This window comes from Caretta caretta, chromosome 2 (assembly GCF_965140235.1).
Source record: "Caretta caretta isolate rCarCar2 chromosome 2, rCarCar1.hap1, whole genome shotgun sequence".
In the NCBI taxonomy this organism is placed as follows: Eukaryota; Metazoa; Chordata; order Testudines; family Cheloniidae; genus Caretta; species Caretta caretta.
In genome coordinates this window covers 47,420,971-47,446,064 of record NC_134207.1, presented here as the reverse complement: position 1 = coordinate 47,446,064, position 25,094 = coordinate 47,420,971, and the positions used below count along the sequence as shown (strand labels likewise).

Genomic DNA, 25,094 nt, shown 5'->3' with positions numbered 1-25,094 from the left:
CTGTTACCCGTTTTTTTTCTCTTATTTGTTTTTTGTCAGAGTAAGAATGAAGTTCTTTACTAACATACCAAACAGATACAATATGCACAGTAAAATGGCATTTCCAGTCTCCCCATAACTTCCCAGTAGGGTTTTTCTTCCTAATCTGGAGGAATTGCCACATAAAAGATGATAACTTAGTCCCCATGCCATCAGCTTTTGGTGTCTCTGAGACTACCAACAGGGCAGCCAGCTAGTCCCAGCCATGTTACAGTTTTGCTGTGCCTCTTGTGGCTACTGAATTAGCATTAAGGTTATAAAAAGTGGTTTGGATAAATTGAGTGAACCATCAAATTACTAACGTGCTGTACTACAGTGTTGAGCATAGAATTAAAATGGGGGGGGGGTCAGAAAAACTAAAATGTAAAGCAAAAATCATGTATCCCTAAGCTTTCTGGTTTTGACTGGAAATGGATATAGACACATACCAAAGATAAACAAACCTCCACTGAAGTCTGACCCACTTTATCTCTATCAGTCTGTAATATCCACATATTTTGAACATGGAAAAACCCTTCTTGCCACTGCTGATGTCTGAGCTTCCAAAGTCAGTACCAACAAAATACTGGAAATAGTTTTTTAAAAAGCCTGTTACAAACTTTACAACCAGTTTCCAGAACAAAGAACTTCACAGCAGGATTGGATGCTTATTCATACAGAATCTATAGAACTGTTGAACTTCATCCTTTCTAGTCTAGGTTATTCTATATAGTTTCTTATTCTATAGTCTCCAAATGCCTCCCATAGTGCACTAAGCAATGTGAGGTTTCAGAGTAGCAGCCATGTTAGTCTGTATTCACAAAAAGAAAAGGAGTACTTGTGGCACCTTAGAGACTAACAAATTTATTTGAGCATAAGCTTTTGTGAGCTAATGAAGCGAGCTGTAGCTCACGAAAGCTTATGCTCAAATAAATTTGTTAGTCTCTAAGGTGCCACAAGTACTCCTTTTCTTTAAGCAATGTGAGTAACAGCTGTCATGTGTTTGTTCTCTTTTCCCTAGGGGAAGAAGTGTGTGCAGTGAAATGTTTTTTATGTTTTTTAAACTTATAGCAACATGTCTGTAAGTTAGAGAAGACTAGGTCAAAGAACTTGTACTTGGAGCAGAAGGTGGTGAGGTTTGTAATGGTCTTTAGTTCATTTGGGAGTTCATTCCTCGGTCTTGAGCTGGCCTCTGAGAAAGTTCTGTCTCTCTCACAGATGAGCTTTATACTCTTATTGTAGAGATCTTTGTTGTGCCATAGGAGCAAAGTTGTTGACCAGAGTCTTCACCCCAGAGCTTCAGTTGTTCTCTTGGAACCCAGTCCATTGAACACCTTGAGGACAAGGACCAAGACTTTGAATGTGATTTGAAGCCAGTGTAGGGAGGGAAGGGTAGATTTTGATGTGTTTCCGGTAGCTAGTGTCACTAGAGAGATGCACTGCCGTATTCTGTACTAGCAGGAACTTCTGAAGTTCTGGAGGCTTCATGCCCAGGTATGTTGCATTTCTGTAGTACCCCTGAAAGGTGATGAAAGCATGAATAACTGTGGCTAGGTCACCATCCACCAGAATGGAACAGAGTCTCCCAGTTAACCCAAGATGATAGAAAATGTTGTTAATGGATAATGGCACAGAGAATACACTTATAAAGTTTGTGGATGATACCAAGCTGGGAGTGGCTGCAAATGCTTTGGAAGACAGAATTAGAATTCAAAATGATCTGGAGAAATCAACTGAAATAAATAGGATGAAATTCAATAACGACAAATGCAAAGTACTGTACATACACATACAAAATGGGAAATGACTACCTAGTAAGGAATACTGCGAAAAATAATCTGGGGATTATAATGGTTCACAAACTAAATGTGAGTCAACGATGTAATATTGTTGCCAAAAACAACAAAACGTGATTCTGGGATGTATTAGCAGGAGTGTTTTAAGCAAGACATAAGAAGTAACTCTTCCACTCTACTCAGCACTGATCAGGCCGCAGCTGGAGTACTGTGTCCAGTTCTGGGCACTTCAGGAAAGATGTAAACAAACTGGAGAACATCCAGGAGAGAGGAGCAAAAGTGATAAAAGGTCTAGAAAACATGGCCTATGAGGAGACATTGAAAAAACTGGGTTTGTTTAGTCTGGAGAAGAGAAGGTTGAGGTGGGACAGAAGTTTTCAACTTCATAAAAAATGTTATAAAGAGGAGGGTGACAAATTGTTCTGTTTATCCACTGAGAAGAGGACAAGTAGTAATGGGCTTAAATCTCAGCAAGGGAGATTTAGGTTAGACATTAGGCAAAACGTCCTAACTGTCCGGGTAGTTAAGCACTAGAACAAATTACGTAGAGAGGCTATGGAATCTCCATTACTGGAGGGTTTTAAGAACAGGTTAGACAAACACCCATCGGGGTAGTCTAGCTAATACTTAATCCTGCCTCTGTACTGGGGATTGGACTACATCTAGATAACCTATTGAAGTCCCTTCCAGTCCTACATTTCTATGGTTCTGTGCTGCTATGTGAGACATCTGGGAGTACTCCTAAGCTACAGACTGAATTGACCAGTTGTGGGTATGAGCCTTCAACCAAAGGCAATGACACTATGGCTGCAAATTCTTCAAATTCTTTCCTCTGTGTATCAGTATCACCATCGTTTTGCTCAGGTTCAGCTTCAGCCAATTGTTCTTCATCCATGTGTTGGTCTTGTATAAGCACTGGACCATCTTGGTAGTAGTGATGTGGTCACATATGGTAAAGGATGAGTAGAGCTGTGTGTTACCTGCATATAGCTGTCACTTGAGTCGATTGTCTGACTATTTCACCTAATGATTGCATGCAGATATTTTTGAAATGACTGGAGAGAGAATTTATCTTTGTGGGACGCCACAACTGAGGGATCTAGTGGTGGAGGTACAGTTTCCCATCACTATTTGGTGGGTACATCCCATCAGGAAGGATTCAACCCATTTTAGTGCACTCTCTTGCACCCTCTTGCTCAGGTTCATCACTAATGGCTATCTAAACCAGGTGGGTCCAAATGGGAGGGAAAATAAAGATTGAAACTATAATCATCCACTAATACACGTTCTAATGTTTAACCTCATACAAACTTGCAATAAAACCTGAAGTTAAACATGTATCTTTGAAATCCTGGTCCCACTGAAGTCAATGGAAGTTTTTCAGTTGATTTGCTTAGAGTCAGGATTTTATCCCTGGACTTGAACACCTCATCATCTTTACTTGCACCAAGAAGTACCTTATTCAACAAGTAGTCCCTCTGATTTCAAGTGCGGGATTGCTATCATTTGCAAGTGTATCAGAATCTGGAACTGTGTTCCTGGGGCTCTTCCTTCAGACTGAATCACTTTTTTTTTTTAACATTACAAATGATTTTTTTCTCTAAAAGATTCATCTTGTAACTTTCTCAAAACATTTAATCAAAATTCACACATACGTAGATCCTTTAAAAGGATAGTCTTACCTTTTTAAAATAAACTATTCATTTACCCCAGGAGTATAATTTCACTATAGTCTCTCTAATGCTACCACTAAATTAGCTGAGATCCATTTACACAACTGCCTCTGGCAGCAATGTGTCCTCGTAGACAATGCAGAGACTCTAGAGTACAGATCCACATAGTTCCACTGATTTCAATGGTGCTGTGACAATTTACACTGGCTAAGAATCTGCCTTGAGCAGAGGCTTTTGTGAGGTTGGTTGTGACAGCTTCAATAGGTAAAAAGAAAAGGAGTACTTGTGGCACCTTAGAGACTAACCAATTTATTTGAGCATAAGCTTTCGTGAGCTACAGCTCACTTCATCGGATGCATACTGTGGAAAACACAGAAGATATTTTTATACACACAGACCATGAAAAAAATGGGTGTTTATCACTACAAAAGGTTTTCTCTCCCCCCACCCCACTCTCCTGCTGGTACTAGCTTATCTAAAGTGATCACTCTCCTTACAATGTCTATGATAATCAAGGTGGGCCATTTCCAGCACAAATCCAGGGTTTAACAAGAACGTCTGAGGAACAGTGGGGGGGGGGGGGGGGAGAGGAAGGAATAAACAAGGGGAAATAGGTTACTTTTTATAATGAATCAACCATTCCCAGTCTCTATTCAAGCCTAAGTTAATTGTATCCAATTTGCAAATTAATTCCAATTCAGCAGTCTCTCGTTGGAGTCTGTTTTTGAAGTTTTTTTGTTGAAGGATAGTCACTTTGAGATCAGAAATCGAGTGACCAGAGAGATTGAAGTGTTCTCCGACTGGTTTATGAATGTTATATTTCTTGACATCTGATTTGTGTCCATTTATTCTTTTACATAGAGACTGCCCAGTTTGACCAATGTACATGGCAGAGGGGCATTGCTGGCAGATGATGGCATATATCACATTGGTGGATGTGCAGGTGAACGAGCCTCTGATAGTGTGGCTGATGTTATTAGGCCCTGTGATGGTGTCCCCTGAATAGATATGTGGGCACAGTTGGCAACGGGCTTTGTTGCAAGGATAGGTTCCTGGGTTAGTGGTTCTGTTGTGTGCTATGTGGTTGCTGGTGAGTATTTGCTTCAGGTTGGGGGGCTGTCTGTAGGCAAGGACTGGCCTGTCTCCCAAGATTTGAGAGAGTGTTGGGTCTTCCTTCAGGATAGGTTGTAGATCCTTGATAATGCATTGGAGGGGTTTTAGTTGGGGGCTGAAGGTGATGGCTAGTGGCGTTCTGTTATTTTCTTTGTTAGGCCTGTCCTGTAGTAGGTGACTTCTGGGAACTTTTCTGGCTCTATCAATCTGTTTCTTCACTTCCGCAGGTGGGTACTGTAGTTGTAAGAATGCTTGATGGAGATCTTGTAAGTGTTTGTCTCTGTCTGAGGGGTTGGAGCAAATGCGATTGTATCGCAGAGCTTGGCTATAGACAATGGATCGTGTGGTGTGGTCACAGTGAAAGCTGGAGGCATGTAGGTAAGAATAGCGGTCAGTATGTTTCTGGTATAGGGTGGTGTTTATGTGACCATCGTTTATTAGCACTGTAGTGTCCAGGAAGTGGATCTCTTGTGTGGACTGGACCAGGCTGAGGTTGATGGTGGGATGGGAATTGTTGAAATCGTGGTGGAATTCCTCAAGGGCTTCTTTTCCATGGGTCCAGATGATGAAGATGTCATCAATATAGCGCAAGTAGAGTAGGGGCGTTAGGGGACGAGAGCTGAGGAAGCGTTGTTCTAAGTCAGCCATAAAAATGTTGGCATACCGTGGGCCCATGCGGGTACCCATAGCAGTGCCGCTGATTTGAAGGTATACATTGTCCCCAAATGTAAAATAGTTATGGGTAAGGACAAAGTCACAAAGTTCAGCCACCAGGTCAGCCATGACATTATCGGGGATAGTGTTCTTGACGGCTTGTAGTCCATCTTTGTGTGGAATGTTGGTGTAGAGGGCTTCTACATCCATAGTGGCCAGGATGGTGTTATCAGGAAGATCACTGATGGATTGTAGTTTCCTCAGGAAGTCAGTGGTGTCTCGAAGGTAGCTGGGAGTGCTGGTAGCGTAGGGCCTGAGGAGGGAGTCTATATAGCCAGACAATCCTGCTGTCAGGGTGCCAATGCCTGAGATGATGCGGCACCCAGGATTTCCAGGTTTATGGATCTTGGGCAGTAGATAGAATATCCCAGGTCGGGGTTCCAGGGGTATGTCTGTGCAGATTTGATCTTGTGCTTTTTTCAGGGAGTTTTTTGAGCAAATGCTATAGTTTCTTTTGGTAACTCTCAGTGGGATCAGAGGGTAATGGCTTGTAGAAAGTGTTGTTGGAGAGCTGCCAAGCAGCCTCTTGTTCATATTCCGATCTATTCATGACGACAACAGTACCTCCTTTGTCAGCCTTTTTGATTATGATATTAGAGTTGTTTCTGAGGCTGTGGATGGCATTGTGTTCTGCACGGCTGACCCATTTTTTTCATGGTCTGTGTGTATAAAAACATCTTCTGTATTTTCCACAGTATGCATCCGATGAAGTGAGCTGTAGCTCATGAAAGCTTATGCTCAAATAAATTGGTTAGTCTCTAAGGTGCCACAAGTACTCCTTTTCTTTTTGCGAATACAGACTAACATGGCTGTTACTCTGAAACCTTCAATAGGTAGTTTGAATTGTGTGGGTTTGTCTCTTCTCTCCTTCATTGGCATATTAAAATTCTTAAAATCCTCATGTATTCCTTAATCATTTCCTTTCCTGATGATTGCAATTTCCTCTTTTATGGTCTCTTAATTTCCTGCTGCCTAAACTTCAAGGGAATCACCAGAATTCTGCAGCTGGGTTACTTTCTTTTCCCGAAAACAAAACTATATCAGCTTAAACTTATTTCATCTAAACTGTTAGGATATAGATATTCAGGCCTGTCTGCAAAGGCCTATACTCTAAGAATTTAGGTGTATTCTTATCACTTGGCTAGTTATAGAGGTATAAAAGAAAGAATCAAAACCACTGTCTGCCAGTGTAAGGGCCTTCTCTTACTGTGACAGTCTGAGGCCCTGTTCTTAGGCTAAGGCCTTTGGCTAAGCAACAGAGGCAGCCATAAACTGGGAAGTGAATGGTCACATCGTCACATTCCAAACTAGTCACATTGAAATAAGGTGCTATTGGGCTGTTAGGAATACAGTCCTGCCCTGATAGTGCCTATTGCCTCCAGAGAAAGGGAAGTGCCTAGAAAATGTAAAAGGACACTTAGTTTGATAGCATCCTGTCTGGCAAGAACTCACTTATCAATAGCTGGGATGTGGAATCCTCACTTCTGTATTGTTTTGTCATTATAGTTCCCACTTTGCTGTTGTTTGTCTGTATAATCTCTGTCTGGTTCTGTGATTGTTCCTGTCTGCTGTATAATTAATTTTGCTGGGTGTAAACTAATTAAGGTGGTGGGATATAATTGGGTACATAATCATGTTACAATATGTTAGGATTGGTTAGTTAAATTTCAGGAACATGATTGGTTAAGGTATAGCAAAGCAGAACTCAAGTTTTACTATATAGTCTGCAGTCAATCAGGAAGTAGGGGAATGGGGGTAAGAAAATTGGAATCATGTTTTGCTAAAAGGGGAAATGGGAACAGGGAATGGGGCTGGGGAAATTGGAATCATGTTTGGCTAAGGGCAGGAATGGGAACAGGGACACAGGTGTAAGGCTCTGTGGTGTCAGAGCTGGGAAGGAGGATACTAAGGAAGGAAACTGGAATCATGCTTGCTGGAAGTTCACCCCAATAAACATCGAATTGTTTGCACCTTTGGACTTCGGGTATTGTTGCTCTCTGTTCATGCGAGAAGGACCAGGGAAGTAAGTGGGTGAAGGAATAAGCCCCCTAACATAAACCACTTCAAGGATGCCCTTTTTCTTTACTTCTGTCCTCATTTCTGCTCTCTCCACTCCTTTCAACCTTGACTTCCTGTTCTCTATTCTACTAGAATTCCCACTCCTCCCTCCCTCCCTCTCTCTCTCAACCATTGAGTCATTTCTTCCCTTTAAATACCATCTTTATGCCATCAATTTCTCTTCAGTTTATAACTGGCTCTAGATAGAGCATTGTTATACTGCATTTCAGTGTTGCTATATACAGATAAATGGTACTGTAGAAACATAATTTAATAGGATGCAAATTGATACCTTTTTCAGATTTCAGTGGAAATGGGTCTTAAACCAATGAGATGTTGGTATTTTCAAAAGTTCTTAAAATAATTAGGAAACATGAATATCTGAATATATTCATATTCACTTAATGGCAATATGTTCAATTAATGATTTTCATCTTATTTTGATTATTTAATTCACTCTGAACTACAGGAGCTTGCAAATTGTAAATAATGGACTTCAAACATACAGCAAATGACTTGAAAAGATATTTAGGGTATTTTAGCATTTTGTGAAACATTTAAAGCATAGCTGTCTATCAGGAGTTTAAAAGGCCTTGGAAGGTCAAGTGTAATGGCTTTTACTTTATAAAAGGTCATATTTAATATGTAAAGTAAGTTTGCGGTTTCAAACATGCCCTATTTTTCAGCCATCACAGTTGAAAATATTATTCAAAACAAAACTCAGTTTTCAGTCACTAATTACTGCCCATTATCAAAAGACTGATTGACCCTTCTACTTCTCTAAATACAGTGCTGAGCTTATTGGATTTAAAACTTTCACAAATTGTAGCTTTTATGGGGAGCATATGTGCAAGTCAAATGTAAGGGGAGAGTTTCAAAGACACAAAGGGAAAATAGGCTTCCAACTCCCTTTGTAAGACAATGGAAGCTGAGCCCCAATTCCCATTTGTGCCTTTGATAAACTCCACCAGTAGGATTTCACACAACTACATTGTGGGCACAAGTTAACTCATTAGGTGTGCAAATGGATAGCTACATGCACAAATTTCTCTGTGCATCCACTGCAAACAGGTTTTCATATGCACATATACTTGCATTTTTTTTGCATATCTTAGTCTTTACCCTATGATATTTTGTCCTTTAATTCTCAATAATTCTTTGCGATGGCCTATTTCTTAAAAATATGGCTGGACCAACAAAGGATGCATGTGTGAGACCAAATAGATAGCTGACTGTACAAAACATAGTTATCAACTTGCTCTCATGAGGATATGTTTATGTAGGCAGTATCAGTGCCTCACTTATGACCTAAGTCATATTGTACTCAGTTTCTGCAAGGGAAATCTGGTGTCAACTCAATACTGTACCTCCACCAACATTAAATACACACGTTTCAACAGTGATGTTTAAGGCTATATGCAAATTAGCCAATTACCTAATGTAACACTTGGAGCTACACAAAACATGTCAACTATGAATCAGCCATTGTGCCACCTGTAGTACCTACTATTGTGTTAGTTGTTAGAAGAAACTTTCACCTACTTCTACATCAGTGCATGAGCAAAATAAGAATTAAAGTGAAATAGTGATGAGAGGAGAAAGCAAACTCTTTGTGTTGGATGAAATCAAACAGGGCAGAGATTGAGTTACTTAGCAATTAAAACAATAATTATTTCATCTACAGATGGTGAACTACAGGAAGTAATGTTCCTTTCCGTTTCTCCACAGGACTCACTGCTGAGCAACAAGATAGTAGAATATTATATAAAATGTGACTTTAGTCTACACAAAGGCATGCCACAACACCTAACAGACATGTTGAGTATAATTATACCTGCTAGTTCTCTGTAGGATCTGGTCAGGAATGGCCATGAACATAACTGTCTTTTGAGCTTGCAATGTCAAATCACACTGAACTATACTAAAATATGAGTTCAGAAGAAAATATAAATATATGATAAAACTATAACATGGACTGGTTCTGAATTTCTCTTAAACAGAAAGGAGTAGGTCAGCACATTTTGTAGTAATAAACTACATTATCAAAGAAGAGTTGGCTCTTTGAAAAAGAAAAGTAATTTCCCTAAATTCTTTCAAAGCATGCATTCCAGTTTCAGTTTTCCCTTCTGTAGATTTTACCTACAATTTAGTTTCAAAACCTTTGTAGTCACCATCTTTACCTATATAGTTTTTTCAGGTTATATGTTGTGATAAATGAAGGGGGTGAGGGTAGCTCCCTTTTATGGACACCCAGCCAGCCACTTAGCTATAATATCCATGTTAGTAGTTGTTCTCTACTTGCTTTCCCTGTAAAGGGTTAAAAAGTACATAGGTAAAAGGAAGGGAGTGGGCACCTGACCAAAAGAGCCCATGGGAAGGCTAGAACTTTTTAAAATTGGAAAAAAAACTTCCCCTTTGTCTGTGTTGTTCTCCCAGAGTGCAGAGACAGGGCTGGAACTGTACTGTAAGAGCTTGGGCCAGGTATGAAAAATCATCATCAATCATCATACATTATACACCTAAATTTCATTTAAAACCCCAGATATGTAAGTAGATCAGGAAATGTCTAGGTAGACGCAATTAGGTTTATCTCTTTTTATTTCTTTATGGCTTGTGGACTCCTCTGTGCTAACCCGAGATGCTTTTGTTTTGCTTGTAACCTTTAAGCTGGACCTCAAGAGAGCTATTTTGGTGCTTAAACCTTGTAATTGGTCTAAGTTCCAGATGTATTTTCTTTATTTTTTTTTAAATAAAATTTACCTTTTTTAAAAACAGGATTGGATTTTTGTGTCCTAAGAGGTTTGTGCACATGTCGTTTCATTAGCTGGTGGCAACAGCTGATTTCCTTTGTTTTCTTTCTCAGCTCTTCCCTGGAGGGTGGGTGAAAGGGCTTGAGGGTACCCCACAGGAAGGAATTCCCAAGTGTGCCTTCCTGGGATCTCAAAGGGGTTTTTGCACTTGGGCGGTGGCAGCATCTACCCATCCAAGGTCAGGGAAAAGCTGTAATCTTAGGAGTTTTATACAAGCCTGGAGTGGCCAGTATTAATTTTTAGAATCCTTGTGGGCCCCCACCTTCTGCACTCAAAGTGCTAGAGTGGGGAATCAGCCTTGACGTGTATTATGTTTTCATAAACTGCAAAATATGTACCTTCAGCCTGAATGACTTCTATTTTAGATTACATACTTCTAGCTTGTTTCTTTTTTTCTGTAATCTCCATAAGACAGAGAGAGCACAGAGTTTGTGACTGACTTTCTAATAGCATCCATCCTGAACTGAACACCTGTTCCAAAAGGCAGGCAGGAGTACTCATTAAATTTAAAGGTGAAGAAAACAATCGGTATACAAAATCAAAACCTTTCATTAAATTTACATAGATATTTACATCACAATGTAAGAAAATTAATACTTACATATACTTTACAAATACCCAGTAAGATATAGCAGAAGATAGAAAGAATCCAAAATGTTGTGGTACATTTTTCAACTGAGTAGTCATGGGGCATCTGAAATCTCACCAGCGGGACAGGTCTGTCACAGTGAGCAGGAAGAGACATTTATTACTAATTATTACCGATTATTATTATTACCAATCCTTTATTAATCTTCTAAGAATTTAATCTTCTAACCCTTAAGGATGCCAAAATAATTTCTGAATGTAAATTGATGCTGTACTGACTTCCTGAGTCATGTGAACTGTGTATATTGACAGGCTACAAACACATTAAATGTGTGTATGTGCATGCTCAAGGGGCCAGGGGGCTGCAGGTAGCACTAAAGTCCATAAGCCTTGTAATATTTTCCATTCTCCAAACCCCTGCCTTGGTCTTCTTGTACAAAATCAGCTTACATAAAGTTCTTGCAAGGGACTAGCATTTCATCCTTTAATAATTCTGTGCAATGTTTTTAGAGAGAATTATCTGTGGCTTCAGTCACTGTGTATTTTATATAATTAAGTGCAAGACGTAATGCTGCATTTGTTTGATTCCCCTCCAAAATTTGGTATTTTACACTTTAACAGTAGTGAGTGAATCAGTTTAGCTTATCTTTGATATCAGGCATTTCTTTTCCATTCTGGATATATTATAAAACATTACACACCTAAATTTCATTTAAGCATAATGAGCAAGCAGGGTAGCTTATAGTCTTTGCTGGATGATATTTGTTCATCTGAGTAGCTGAAATGAAATAAAAAGTTAAAACCCGATAAACACTTTTGTTGCAGTTACACAGTGGTTGCCCCTAATATTCTTTTTAATGTTAACATGTATTGAGTTACAGTAATTAAATATACTGTGGTATTTCCTCTATTTCTAAGAGGAAATAGAGCAAGAAAGGCAAATTCAGTATGCCACTGTATGTTAATCTTTATATTTTTCAAAGCTTTTTAGTGACAGTGCCTTTATTTGGGAACAGGCCTGGATCCACAAAATGACTTAGGTGTTGTGGTAAATTTTTAGGCACCATGTTGAGATCACTGGAATCCACTGAGTTAGGCACCTACACTCCCTATATGATGCACGGGGGAGTAGGAAGTGCCTGAGAATATGATCCACAAATACAGCATGCTAGGCAGCTCCTGGCCTAGGGTAGCCAGTGGGAGATGCTGACAAGAGAGGTGTGCCCTAAGCCCCACCCCTCTCATGGAGTTTGGCACCTTAGTCTGCTTGCAATCCACAGCCAGAAACCTCTTTCCTGGAGTCAGGTGGCTTAGATACCTCAGCCATTTCTTGAGAGAACCCCTCAGGTGCCTGCCTAACTCCACACAAAATGGCTGGCAGGAGGAGGAGGAGGAGGAGGAGAAGCAGCAGCACCCATTCTCATGCTTTCTCTCTGGCCCAATTAATATTTAATATTTATTTATTGAACACAAAATAGAATAGCAAGATAGTGAATGTTACATCAGAATGTCCTATAGTATGACCTATCAGAATGCCCTATAGGCTTCTCACCTGAGGGGTAGGGAACCTCTGTTCAAATCCCTTCTCATGAGAAGGGAATTGAAACATTGTCTCCCACAAGTGCTCAGTGCATCTCTTCCAAATCAGGCCCTACAAGCAATATGGGGACGAGGGGGGAATTCCTATCTTCACCTGGTTTGGGGATGCCGTGGGTCTGAGGCATGAACTAGGCAGTGGATGTCTGTCTGAGGCAGCAGCACATGTGCCTAGAGCAATTTAACAGTGAGAATTTTAAGGGTTTGTAGGTGTGGAGTGAGTTTAGGCATCTGTGTGGTTAGGCAGCAGCTGAGCAGCATGTGTGTGGCTCAGAGTGGCACCTAAACCCCTTTGTAGATCTGAGCCATAGTACCTAGAGCTGGGTTGTTTGTTTGTTTTTTTAATAGCACTAAATTTACCCCAAAATATGTCAAAGCATTTCACAGTTTCTGTTGAAAACCTTTTTTGAGACACTTGTAGAGCTGAATGGAAAATTTGTAAGATTTGCCATACAAATCTGTTGTCCTACTTGTGGTCATAGCCAATAGCAATACTTCAAAGAAAAGTAAAACAAATAAATGTACCTGTCCAGTTATATTAATTTATTTTGGGGGTGGTGTGGTGGGGGCAGATCCCCACCACAGCCAGGAAGGTATTAAAAAGCTCTTCTGGGCCAAGTCCACCTCAGACTGGTGCCCCTGAGAGACTTGTCAAGCTTGAAGATGGGCAAGTCCTTAAAAGGGAGGACCCTGGCTCTGTCCAGGCGGGTACTCTGAAGGAACAGGACTGCAACTTATAGCTCCCCAGCCCCTGGAAGCAGGGGTTACTGATCAAGGAAACAGCCTGAGAGCCTTGCCCCACCCCCATTCAGAGCCTTCTCAGAAAGGAGAGGAGCCACTTCCTTTCAGTTTTATTTTGTCTCTTTAGCTTCCCAAAGAATCAGGACTTAACTTTTGTGGACTGTGGAAGCATTCTGACCTTTTGAGTGGACTACTTTAACATCCACCCACCACTAGTAAGGGAACAGATAGAGGCACTGTGCCCTGGACACACAGACAGAGTGGGTGCTGCTTCTCTCCCCGAGGGGGTGCTAGAGAGGTATAGACTATTACAAGTGGGAAAGCTCCTTCTTTTGTCTGGCGATAATGTAGTGTATGACTGAAGCATGAGATTGGTTTACCCTTATTTTAGAATGCTTATCTGTAAATATTATTTAGTATAAAATTAACAAAACATATTTAAATTCAGCTATATCATTTGACTGTGGCAGTGAATTCTATGAGCTGACTAGATGTTTTATGAATATATACTTCTTTTCATTCTCCCTTTGTTGTAAATTTGCCAGCCATTAATTTCATTGAGTGAGGTGCTGTCCTTTCAAGATAGGACAGTATAAAAAGGAGGGATTGAACAGTTTCCATTATAATCTTATACACCTCAATCAAGTGTCTTCAAACTCTTCCTGATAGCGCTACCTTATCAGTTAATGATATGCTGTAGGAAGTCATTCCTCACTGTAAATGGGTTGGATAAGATGGTCTAATAGGGCTTTTCAATCATTAACTTCCTTGCTATCCAACCCTACCAAATAACCACATTAGCTTGATATTTCTATAAATATGATTGAGGTGAAATAACTAACAGTGCTGATTCATCAATTTCTTTCTTAGTCTTCAGAGTAACAGCTGTGTTAGTCTGTATTCGCAAAAAGAAAAGGAGTACTTGTGGCACCTTAGAGACTAACCAATTTATTTGAGCATAAGGTTTCGTGAGCTACAACTCACTTCATCGGATGCATACTGTGGAAAGTGTAGAAGATCTTTTTATACACACAAAGCATGAAAAAATACCTCCCCCCACCCCACTCTCCTGCTGGTAATAGCTTATCTAAAGTGATCACTCTCCTTACAATGTGTATGATAATCAAGTTGGGCCATTTCCAGCACAAATCCAGGTCCCCCCCCCCACCCAGACAAACCCACTCTCCTGTTGGTAATAACACTATTAAGGATCTACAACCTATCCTGAAGGATGACCCAACACTCTCACAAATCTTGGGAGACAGGCCAATCCTTGCCTACAGACAGCCCCCCAACCTGAAGCAAATACTCACCAGCAACCACATACCACACAACAAAACCACTAACCCAGGAACCTATCCTCGCAACAAAGCCCGTTGCCAACTGTGCCCACATATCTATTCAGGGGACACCATCACAGGGCCTAATAACATCAGCCACACTATCAGAGACTCGTTCACCTGCACATCCACCAATGTGAATATGCCATCATATGCCAGCAATGCCCCTCTCCCATGTACATTGGTCAAACTGGACAGTCTCTACGTAAAAGAATAAATGGACACAAATCAGACGTCAAGAATTATAACATTCATAAACCAGTCGGAGAACACTTCAATCTCTCTGGTCATGCGATTACAGACATGAAAGTTGCGATATTACAACAAAAAAAGTTCAAATCCAGACTCCAGCGAGAGACTGCTGAATTGGAATTCATTTGCAAATTGGATACAATTAACTTAGGCTTGAATAGAGACTGGGAGTGGCTAAGTCATTGTGCAAGGTAACCTATTTCCCCTTGTTTTTTCCTCTCCCCCTCCCCCCCAGACGTTCTTGTTAAATCCTGGATTTGTGCTGGAAATGGCCCACCTTGATTATCATACACATTGTAAGGAGAGTGGTCACTTTAGATAAGCTATTACCAGCAGGAGAGTGGGGTGCGGGGAGGTATTTTTTCATGCTTTGTGTGTATAAAAAGATCTTCTACACTTTCCACAGTATGCATCCGATGAAGTGAGCTGTAGCTCACGAAAGCTTATGCTCAAATAAATTGGTTAGTCTCTAAGGTGCCACAAGTACTCCTTTTCTTCTTAGTCTTTACAGTTAATGTCAGGTTGAGATGAATATGCAAGGTTCACGTAGCTTGGAGATGTTGTTTTAGGCTACAGTGATGCAGTCTCAGAAAGAGAACAGTAGTGGCCTCACTACATTTGAGACCTTCCATGGCAAGTTTGGAGCTGGCAAGATTTCATCCTAAATACATAATTAAAATTACGTACTCACCGAATCCTGCACCAATAATCTTTAGAACAGTTGTTCTCATATAAGGCCAAAAATTCCCTTTGTTTCTTCAATGGTCATCTGTCACCCATATTTTATACATTTAGCTAATAGATACATTTGAAATGCTGCTAATAATGATGCTAAATTTAACATTTTTATGTTTGTGGTTTAATTTAAGTACTGGACTATTATTACATTGCACACTTGAACCCACAAATTTGCCTTTTTTCTCAAATTTTAAAAGGTTCCTCAGAACAAATCACGTTTTGATTTTTAGCCAGTTACCTTTTATTAGCTATGAAGTATTTATTTGGGTTTGGGGGTTCATTACTATAGTTTTGCACTGAAATAAGTAGAGACAGAATGGGATGTATAATATAAGCACAAAAATCACTCTTACTTCATGTAAGTAGATGAAATATATCATGCACTATTGTGTTTCTTCATCCAGTGAACAGTGACACCTTAAAAACAAATCTGAGCACTACTCTGGTGTTCTCTCATTTAAAAAGCAAATGTAACTGTATTTTGATAATGAGAGATGAGAATTCTGAATGCAAGTATCTAGCATTATGTATTTTTGCATTTATTTACTACTTTTATTTTATTAAAATAAACGATGCTTGACGTCATAAGCCTTTCTCTTAAGGCACTCAGCTGAATGCTAGAACATTAATCTTATAAATGTAGCTTAGCCTTTAAAGTTTCTTAAAATATATATTCAGGAAATAGATAATACATTGTTCATTTTAATTTCAATAAGAGGATGCCTGATTCTTTACTGCCTTCCATCTTGTGTGGTTGATTATACGCAGTTTACATGAGTGTATATTGGATATAAAACAGTATAAGTCACATATGATAATGTTTTACACCACAAAGCCAAAAAGGATCATTGTGATCATCTAGTTTCCTTCCAGCCTTTTGGAGCTTCCCCAGCGTTCCAAGACTTAGTGAAAAGCAACATTAATGGTTGTGAGCTGCTTAGTCAGCTCTTTTAAAACTCTTGAATGCAAGTTATCCAGGCTTGCTGATTTTAAAATGTCTAACTTCAATTGCTGTCCCACCAAGACAGCAAAGAATGAGGCTCAGTGTGTTTAAAGATTTACTGGACTAGAAAGTCATGAGCCCTGCTCCAAACTGCTTACAATCTATATCCAGAAAAGGTAAGCGTTCAGCCCCATATCTTGTATCAGATAATGGCATATGCTCAAGTAGCTAAAGTATTGCAGATGATGTTAGTGACATATCTGAGGTGTTTCTACTGTTCCTAGCTGACTGTCCTGTCTTTTTGACAGCAATAGATGTTAAGGAGCAGAGGTTGGGAATTTGGCACATGAAGGGAAAAATGCATGGAAGAAACTGGAGCAGCTAAACATTATTTGTATTGCAAATGTCATTCTAGAATTACTTTCAAGTTATGTTTCTCTACTTTCTAATGTGTATTTAGTATGATGGAACAGATGAGCTGTTAGATACTCTGTACTTTCCTGTGTACAGATGTCTTAACTTTCTAAGAACATAAAGTAAGAGGAGCAGCACAGGAACAGAAAAGAGCACCTGCCAAATAACAAAAGATGAAATTTGAGTCTGGCATTATTTTTTCATTGTTGAAGTTCATTAAAGCTCAGGACATCAATTTGCTCTCTGGAACAGGAAGGCGTGCCTGCCCTTTAATGAGCTTTAACACAATCTCAGCTCCATTGAAGTGGGAAAAAACCAAACTTTTGGACAGCAGAGCAGTCCCAGTGGTGTATCTGTGATGGGAAAGGAAGGAAATAATGGCTGGGACGAGGTTGAGGAGAAAGCTCTCCTAAACCAAGGACTGTACCCTTATTCTCAAGATCTGTTTTCCCAACCCACCACCATTATGGGTGGAGAAGAGGACTTGAGAGATGAGGGGCCTTCCATGAAAGGTATATTTTAAGTGTTCTTTATTATACTCCTTTATCTGTGTGTATTGGGTAGGAATGGATCAGGGTTATTGATGTAGTGATTTGCAGGGTGTGGCCATTTCCTGTTATGGTAAGAACTGATATAGTCACCAGTAAAGGCAAAAAGCTTCATCTTCTATCTCTCTGTCTGTGAGCTAATTAACAGCTGAAAGACCAAAGGTTTCCCTTGCAAGGAACCAGCCCATTACTGCCTTCCTACTATCACCAAATAAACACAGTCCTGTCTCTGCCATCAATCTGTCTATAAGGGCTGCTACGATGTTAACTGTTGTGTTGTTGGATGGCTGTAAGAACAAATTTCTTGGGGATCCCTGCAGCTCACTGTCCACCAAATGCCGCTGTAGCTGGCACCAAAATGGTGTTGGAATGACAAAGTTTAAAACATACCACAACAGAGTTGCTGCCAGCTCAAAAGCCAGACATATTCACTGTCAGTAATGGTAAATAAACCACACCCTCAAGGTCCCAAATTTCAGAGATTACAGTTCTGAAGTTGATGATTTACCTATTCATAGGTGTAATAACTGGATGTAAATATGGATGAGGTGGCATTGTTGCCCAGCTTTCAGGCAGGGGGGAACACGGTCTCCCATTCTCCTTTCTCATAATTTTGATCTTTTGTTGGATGATGGGGAATGGAAGACAGGATCCTAAATGTATTGCTGTGAGCACAGGCTATACATCTACCCTGTCCATCCGATGTGGTGTTGCCTAGCAGAAATGGATATTTCACTCAGGCTAAAAGGCGGAAGCGGTACCTAGCTCAGTCAACATAGGGAACCAGAGGGAAGGATCCAGAATAGCACCTGAGGTCTGTGCTCATTGGCAGCAGAAGGGACTCTTTCCTCCACACCTGGAGAACATAGGAAGAGACAGAGGAAGGAACTGCTGTAAGGACAGGGATTCCATTTTGGGGAGACTGGTCCCAAAAGGACAGGAAAGGAGGATCATAGAGCAGTGGTTCCCGAACTTGTTCCGCCGCTTGTGCAGGGAAAGCCCCTGGCAGGCCAGGCCGGTTTGTTTACCTGCTGCGTCTGCAGGTTTGGCCAATCACGGCTCCCAATGACCACGGTTTGCTGCTCCAGGCCAATGGGAGCTGCTGGAAGCGGCGGCCAGTACGTCCCTCAGCCCACACCACTTCCAGCAGCTCCCATTGGCCTGGAGCAGCAAACCGCGGTCACTGGGAGCCGTGATCGGCCAAACCTGTGGATGCAGCAGGTAAACAAACCGGCCCGGCTCGCATGGGGCTTTCCCTGCACAAGCGGCGGAACAAGTTTGGGAACCACTGTCATAGAGCCTTATGGGGAGGATCCAGAGGGACAGAAGACCCCCCCTGGAGGACACAGAACACTGAGGGGTGAGCGCACAGGGGAAGAAACAGAGCACAAAGAGGATACAGGTATTTGGGTGACACTGGAAGTGCAGAAGAGGGAGCACTGGTGACACAAAATCCAGGGGGACAAACTGAGTGACAGAGTGGAATACAGAGCACTGGGGATACAGGACATGGGCTGGGGACTGGAAGGGGACCCACACAGTGCTATCTACATACAGGCATGATCCAGCACACTCACACATGAACTTCTTGGTATACACAGGACATCATGTTACTGGTGGGCTTTTTGTTGGTAAGGAACTGAGCTTATCTGTGGAAGCAGCTTCCTGTTCCTCCAATATTTAGGTTCAAAATTGCTCAGTGGTACTCTCTTCATCCCTCTCTTTTTGGGGGTGGAGGGAGGTTCATTTATGAACCTCTCAATACCTCACTCTAGGCACTTACCATGATGTTCAGAAGTATCCCTGACCCTGATGTTCTTATGTATCTTAAAGGTTAGGGAACCTTTTGCCAGTGTCCCCATTTACAATCTCTCCCTCCTCCCCCGTTTGCTAATGCTGCTTATTTTAATAATTTTATTTTTTCCACCTCTTCCTCAACAACCTCATTCTTTCCTTAACCTATCATTACCTAATCTATAAAGAACTTTCAAAATGGCTGCCAGGGCACTTGCAGCATGTGTTCTTCCAGATATTAATTCACACTGGAATTCACAATGGTGTCCATGAATGTTCTTGCAAATAAATATTAGGTGCAATTAGATACTTGCAAATATGACTATAGGGGAGTTCGTGGAAGCAGGAACAAAGTTTCATTTGCAAGATGTTGATTATTCTATAATTCCCAAGGAATTGTTGCCCCCAGTAACACAGAAACTAAATACATTCTCATCATTCTGCTTCTCTCTCTTTTTTTGGGGGTAGGAGGGCGTGAGCTTATTTTTAAGGATTTGTGTAATGGAGTTAGTAAAAAATAGTTAAATATTAAAGTTATTGTAGGCTGGCATGAACATAAAACCATCTTGGCTTATGCCAATTAGTGACTTCATTAACTATCACCACTTTTCAGTACTTTTTTCTTATTAGTAATATTAATGTTAAAGTAATTCACAAGTATATTAAACTGCAAAAAAGTGTGTGTCAGTTACCAATACTGAAGTGGTAATTATATTACTTGCAAAGCATTTAGTGGGAAATTTATACAGTAATTAATACTGTAGTCCCATACATTTCCTTTCAAGTGATCCAGGGATAAACAGTGAATAAATTAATTACTTTGTCTCAAGAGATAAAGTAATTTCTGCCTTGCTAAAGAACAAGTTGAGAATATGTTTAATGTATAATCTTAACCAGTTTGCCACTGTATTACAATTATCCAAGCTTTTTTTTAAGAGAAAACATACTTTGATGTATTAGAAACAGCAATTATCAACCTACACTGACACTTGTTAGATGTCAGGCATGTTTTATTTTGTCTCTGAAAAACTAGCTGGCAAAACAAAATGTTCAGTAAGTCAATCAATTCACTTATCCCTGAGTCACTGGTAAGAATGCATTCATAAAAGTTACAGTATGTGTCTGTTCAGGCTCTGGGATGAATCATTGTTTTCTAATAATTTCTTCCCATATTGGTTCACTATCTTTGTTCAACTTTTCTTTACCATTTTAATTTTTCCACTACTTTACCTATTGTTTAGCCTACACTTTCTATTTGGAGATGCAAACATGGAGGCCAAAGAAAGACTCCAGCTGATTTACATGGGCATCGCAGAAGTCCCTAGTTGATTTATATCCTCCTTAAAATCAGCCCTTTCCTCTTGTCCCATCTTTAGAAACCTTAGTCTGTGCCTTGGTCACTTCTTGCCTTGACCAGCCTCCAGTCTGTTTTTTTTTTAGCTCTCTTCTCTCCAGTCTATCCAAAATGTCACAATTAAAATACTCTTTCTCCTAATGCTCTGCCCCATCCCTCTTAAGCCCTCTATTAATTCCTGCCCTTTTCCATGTCAAATTCAGTTCCTCATCTTCACTTTTAATGTTCTCATGTCTTCACCCATACATGTGCCTCAGTCCTTATTTAGTTCTGTACTTCCTTCAGTGCTCTTCGTGCTGTCCATTTCTCTTTCTTCATGCTCCCTCTTTCTTTTCCTTATATGCTCTTGAATTCATAGTTTCATTCATGCTGCCCCCTGGTGTTGGAACTATGACTCTGGTCTTGGGCAGGAAGTGCTCTTTCTTTCTTCAGATCTCACTTTGAAATCTACTTATTTAATCTAGCTTTCGGTCATCAATCTCCTAAAGCTATATCTTGTCCCAATCCTGACTCGTGCTTCATTCTTAAAATGTTTGGTTTGTAACAGCTCATATTTGATTGTAAAATCCTCAGTCCAGAATTCTGTATTTGTAATGCACCATCTTCCCCTGTGTTACAGTGCTATAGAATTAAATATTGTTGCCAATATGCCAAGTAGTAGCAGATGGCCTTACAGATCAGTTCCCAATTAGAGAAGAAGGCAGTGACATGGAGCCTAGCATATTCTTAGTGCAACTTGCTTATTTTACACAATATACACCAGTCCTTAAACAGTGGGGGTCAGACAGCATGCAGGCAATCCCATCTTTCAGGAATCTCTGTTAAAACACCAATACCTAGTTCCTAGGGAGTAACTCTGCACAATGAATTGATTTTAGTTAGAGATTAAGGCAGAGAGAAAACTTTCCTGCTGATTGTAACAGCTCCCCCTAAAGAAAGCTTCATCACAAAACTACAACATTTCTTCAAAGACTACACTGCTTATGCGCCAAGAAAAAGAACTTGTAACAAGATGTGTAACTGTCCTGTCTGATTGCTCCTGCCATAACAGTATATTGTGTTAGATCCTCAGCTGGTGTAAAGAGACATAGGTCCATTGAAGGCAACACAGCTATGCTGATATACATCACCTGAGGATCTGGCCCAATAATAATAATACCAATATATTCATGTTTGTCTTATTTTTATTAATCACACCTATTGTATAACTCTGACTAACTGGGTCCACTAGATGCTATTGCTATACAAATATAAAAAACAAGACTCTGGATCAAACCCCGGAGTCCGCATTCAGTGTTCTCAGTCCTCATGCAGGAAAATTTCCCATTAACATCATTCATAAAATAGGGATTAACTAACTAATTATTTGATTAATTAATAGGGATAATTAATTAATTGGGATAGATAATAACACTGTGTACTTGGTCTGAGCTCTTCTAATGTCTAAGCAATGAAGCAAGAAATAATTGTTCTCTCCAGTAAGTATTTGAGGAAAACAGGAAAGACATCAAGATTTGACCTTTAACATAATACATAATAAACACTTACTATGTTTAAATTTACACATTTATTATCAATAAAATTCATCTCAGTTCTGAGGACCTGTAATCTCACCACAGACCTTAAAATAGCAGATTAAGTGATGTGCAAGGACCTGCACAGATGCTTTTCTCTGATGTGAATTTCACCTTTATATGCATTAAATTGAATACAATAAATTTACACTGTCCTGTATTTAGACATATTAGTACACTTATTGCCAGTTAAATCTATATTAATTTCACAGTGAAGATGGCTTGAACAACAATCTTTGCAATGTTATGCATAATAAGCCAAATTTAGAGAGTTATACCAAATTCATCAATTTGCTTATCTATAAGACTTATTCCAGCACAAACTTTTTGTTTATGTCTTTAGTAAGTATTTTGTATTAGTTTATCACATGGGGTAGCTATGTACTTTAACGAAATCTTGGCCAAAATGAGTCACTAAACTGCAAACTCATATTATTGCTGTATAATGTTATCTCGATCCCTTTGGCTGCCAGTCTTATTTCAAATAAACTGCCACATCTACTTGAAGCCTACCTTTAAGATATGTCTTTGAGTTAAATAGTCCCAAATGACAGATCATGCATGTTGGAACTCTTTCTGGAGATTAGAGATATTAATAACTGAAGCTAGTGCTGAATGTGGTGCTCTGCTTAATAAGTCATGTGTCACACTGAAAGCATGTTGCACCTTTGCTCAGTAATCTGCACTGACTGCCAGTAGCTTTCTGGGTGCAGTTCAAGATGTTGATTTAAATCTCTACAGCCCTAAAGCTTACCTACAAAGATAGGCAATATCTACTAGTAGAGCCCTCTTTAATCGAACAGGCAAAGGCATAAGAAGATCCATTGGCTTGAAGCTGAAGTCAGAAAAATAGACATTGGAAATAAGATGAAATATTTTTAACAGGAAGGGTAATCAACTACTGGAAAACATTAGCAAGAGATGTGATAAATTCTCCTTTACTTGGAGTCTTTACATCAAGACCGGATGTCTTTCTAGAAAGATGCACTCCTGTTCAAGTTGTTCAGTTGGATTCAAGAATTACTGGATGGAATTCTATGGTCTATTTTATATAACGAGTCTGGTCTGAAAAATCACTCACAATCAATTATTTGGGACCTGAAAGGAATTATTTCCTCTTTGTGCAATAAATATAACTGAAGTTATGCTCACTGGAGGCACTTGAGCTGGAGCCTCAGTTTGAAAGACACTTTTTATTCTTCATGAGGAACTTGCTGTCCACCTAGGTCTGCTCCTACCCAACATTGTTAGGCTTTGTGGCATGCCCAGAAGGCTATTTTCTTTTCTCTGGGTAGTTGAAGACTGACAAACATAGTGCATTTAAAGTAGGGGGCTATGATGGCTTTTGTGATATCTTTAGACTTTAGAGGGATAAAAATGCATTGTGAGGCACACCCACTGAAAGGCTGTCTTGAGCTAACTTTATTAATGAACAGGGAGAGCCAGACCCAAGACCTCCTTTAAATTTGATACATCTACTGAAACACCATTCAGGGGAGCTTTGTTACTTTTTCCAATAGTGTACATTTATTTTTAATTCTATGTACAGGTCAATCAGTGAGTGCAGCATATACTTTATATTGTAAGATTTTTTTTATTTAAAATATTGTAAAGCTCCTAGAATAAAAGGTTTCAGCTGAAAAAAATATAAATAAGTACATTTTAATATAACTTGTGGATACATTCAAGTCCCCAATCACCATGCAAACCTCACCATGCTACATTTTATTTTGCATGACTGTAATATATCTGAATACTATGTATGCGGTATTCAATTTATGTATAACATGCAGGAGCAGGGGTAAAAGACTGTAATTTAGTTCCTGATCCTTATGTTTGACATAGATCAGGGGAGGCAAGCTGAAACTTCAGTGCAGTAGAACATCAAAGATATATACGAACACCAGAGTTATGGACTGACCGGTCAATCAGACACCATGTGAAACTGGAAGTAACCAATCAGGAAGCAGCAGAGATGGAAAAAAGTGGGAAAAAGCAAGTACTGTACTGTGCTTGCATTGCATCTTGAAGGAAGGCAAATGTGGGCTGCCTCTCAGCCCACCCCCAGGGCAGCCACTTAAAGCAAGACACTGGGGCTGCCAGCTCAAGGCAGCCTGAGCCAGCAGGGCAGGAGCAGCACTGGGGTCTGTGCAGCTTTCACCCCTCCTACCCTAGGAGGGGGACATGCTGTTTTCTTTCACACACTCACTCACTCACAAAAACTCATACGGTCTAAGTAGGGGTTTGGCTGCTGTCGAATCATGGCCTGGAGTGTCAGGTGCTGGCAGGGGTGAAAGTAAAATTGAAAACTTACCGGTACGGGGGCCAGCTCTGGCCCCCCTGGAAGGGGCGGGGCTGGAGGGTCAGTGTCCCCCAGCCGGCCCTTCCAGGCTGCCTGGCCCCTGCCGCCCTGGGCTCCAGCGGCGATTTAAAGGGGCCGGGGCTTCAGCCACTGCTGCCGCTACCGCAGCGGCTGGAGCTCCGGCCCTTTTAAATCACTGGCCCCGGGGCAGCTGCTCCTCCCCCCCTCCACCATTGGCAGCCTGGGGGGGCAAAAGGGGCAGTGACGATAAAGCGTTGCCACAGCAGCGCTTTAAGGAGGGTCCTTTGCCATGGCTTTAACGTTGCTGCCCCTTTTGCACTCCCCCGTCGGCGGCCCTGCTGCTAGGGACCCAGCAGGGCTGCCAATGGGGGGGTGCAAAAGGGGCAGCGACATTAAAGTGCTGCCGTGGCAACGCTTTAAGCAGGGTAAAACTATTATGCTGATAGGTTGCCAGCCTCTTTTTTTTTTTCATTTACAATGGGATAACTGGCTGACATTCTTGTCATACTATATCTTTTGTTATAGTTTCCAGGTGTACAGTCTCTTGTAGTTACTTCAGGATAAATGGAATCTGGCTCAAAAAACTTGCTAGATGTTGACACTAATATGTTTGTACTTCAGTCCATAAGATCCTGCAAGGCAATAAAGCATGATGTGGTGTGTTGTGATATTCTAACAGTGGAAAATGTGGAATACTTGTAGATCTG

The 25,094-nt window shown here is 40.4% G+C and overlaps 1 long non-coding RNA gene across 1 annotated transcript; it reads right to left on the bottom strand.

Moving 5' to 3' along the window:
- Positions 1-960: 960 nt before the first annotated feature.
- LOC125632633 (uncharacterized) lies at positions 961-24,521 on the bottom strand. Its single transcript, XR_007355377.2, has 3 exons — positions 24,379-24,521; positions 10,784-10,901; positions 961-1,536 (listed from the first exon to the last, which is right to left on the bottom strand). It is a non-coding gene; the product is annotated as an uncharacterized LOC125632633 (long non-coding RNA).
- Positions 24,522-25,094: the final 573 nt, after the last annotated feature.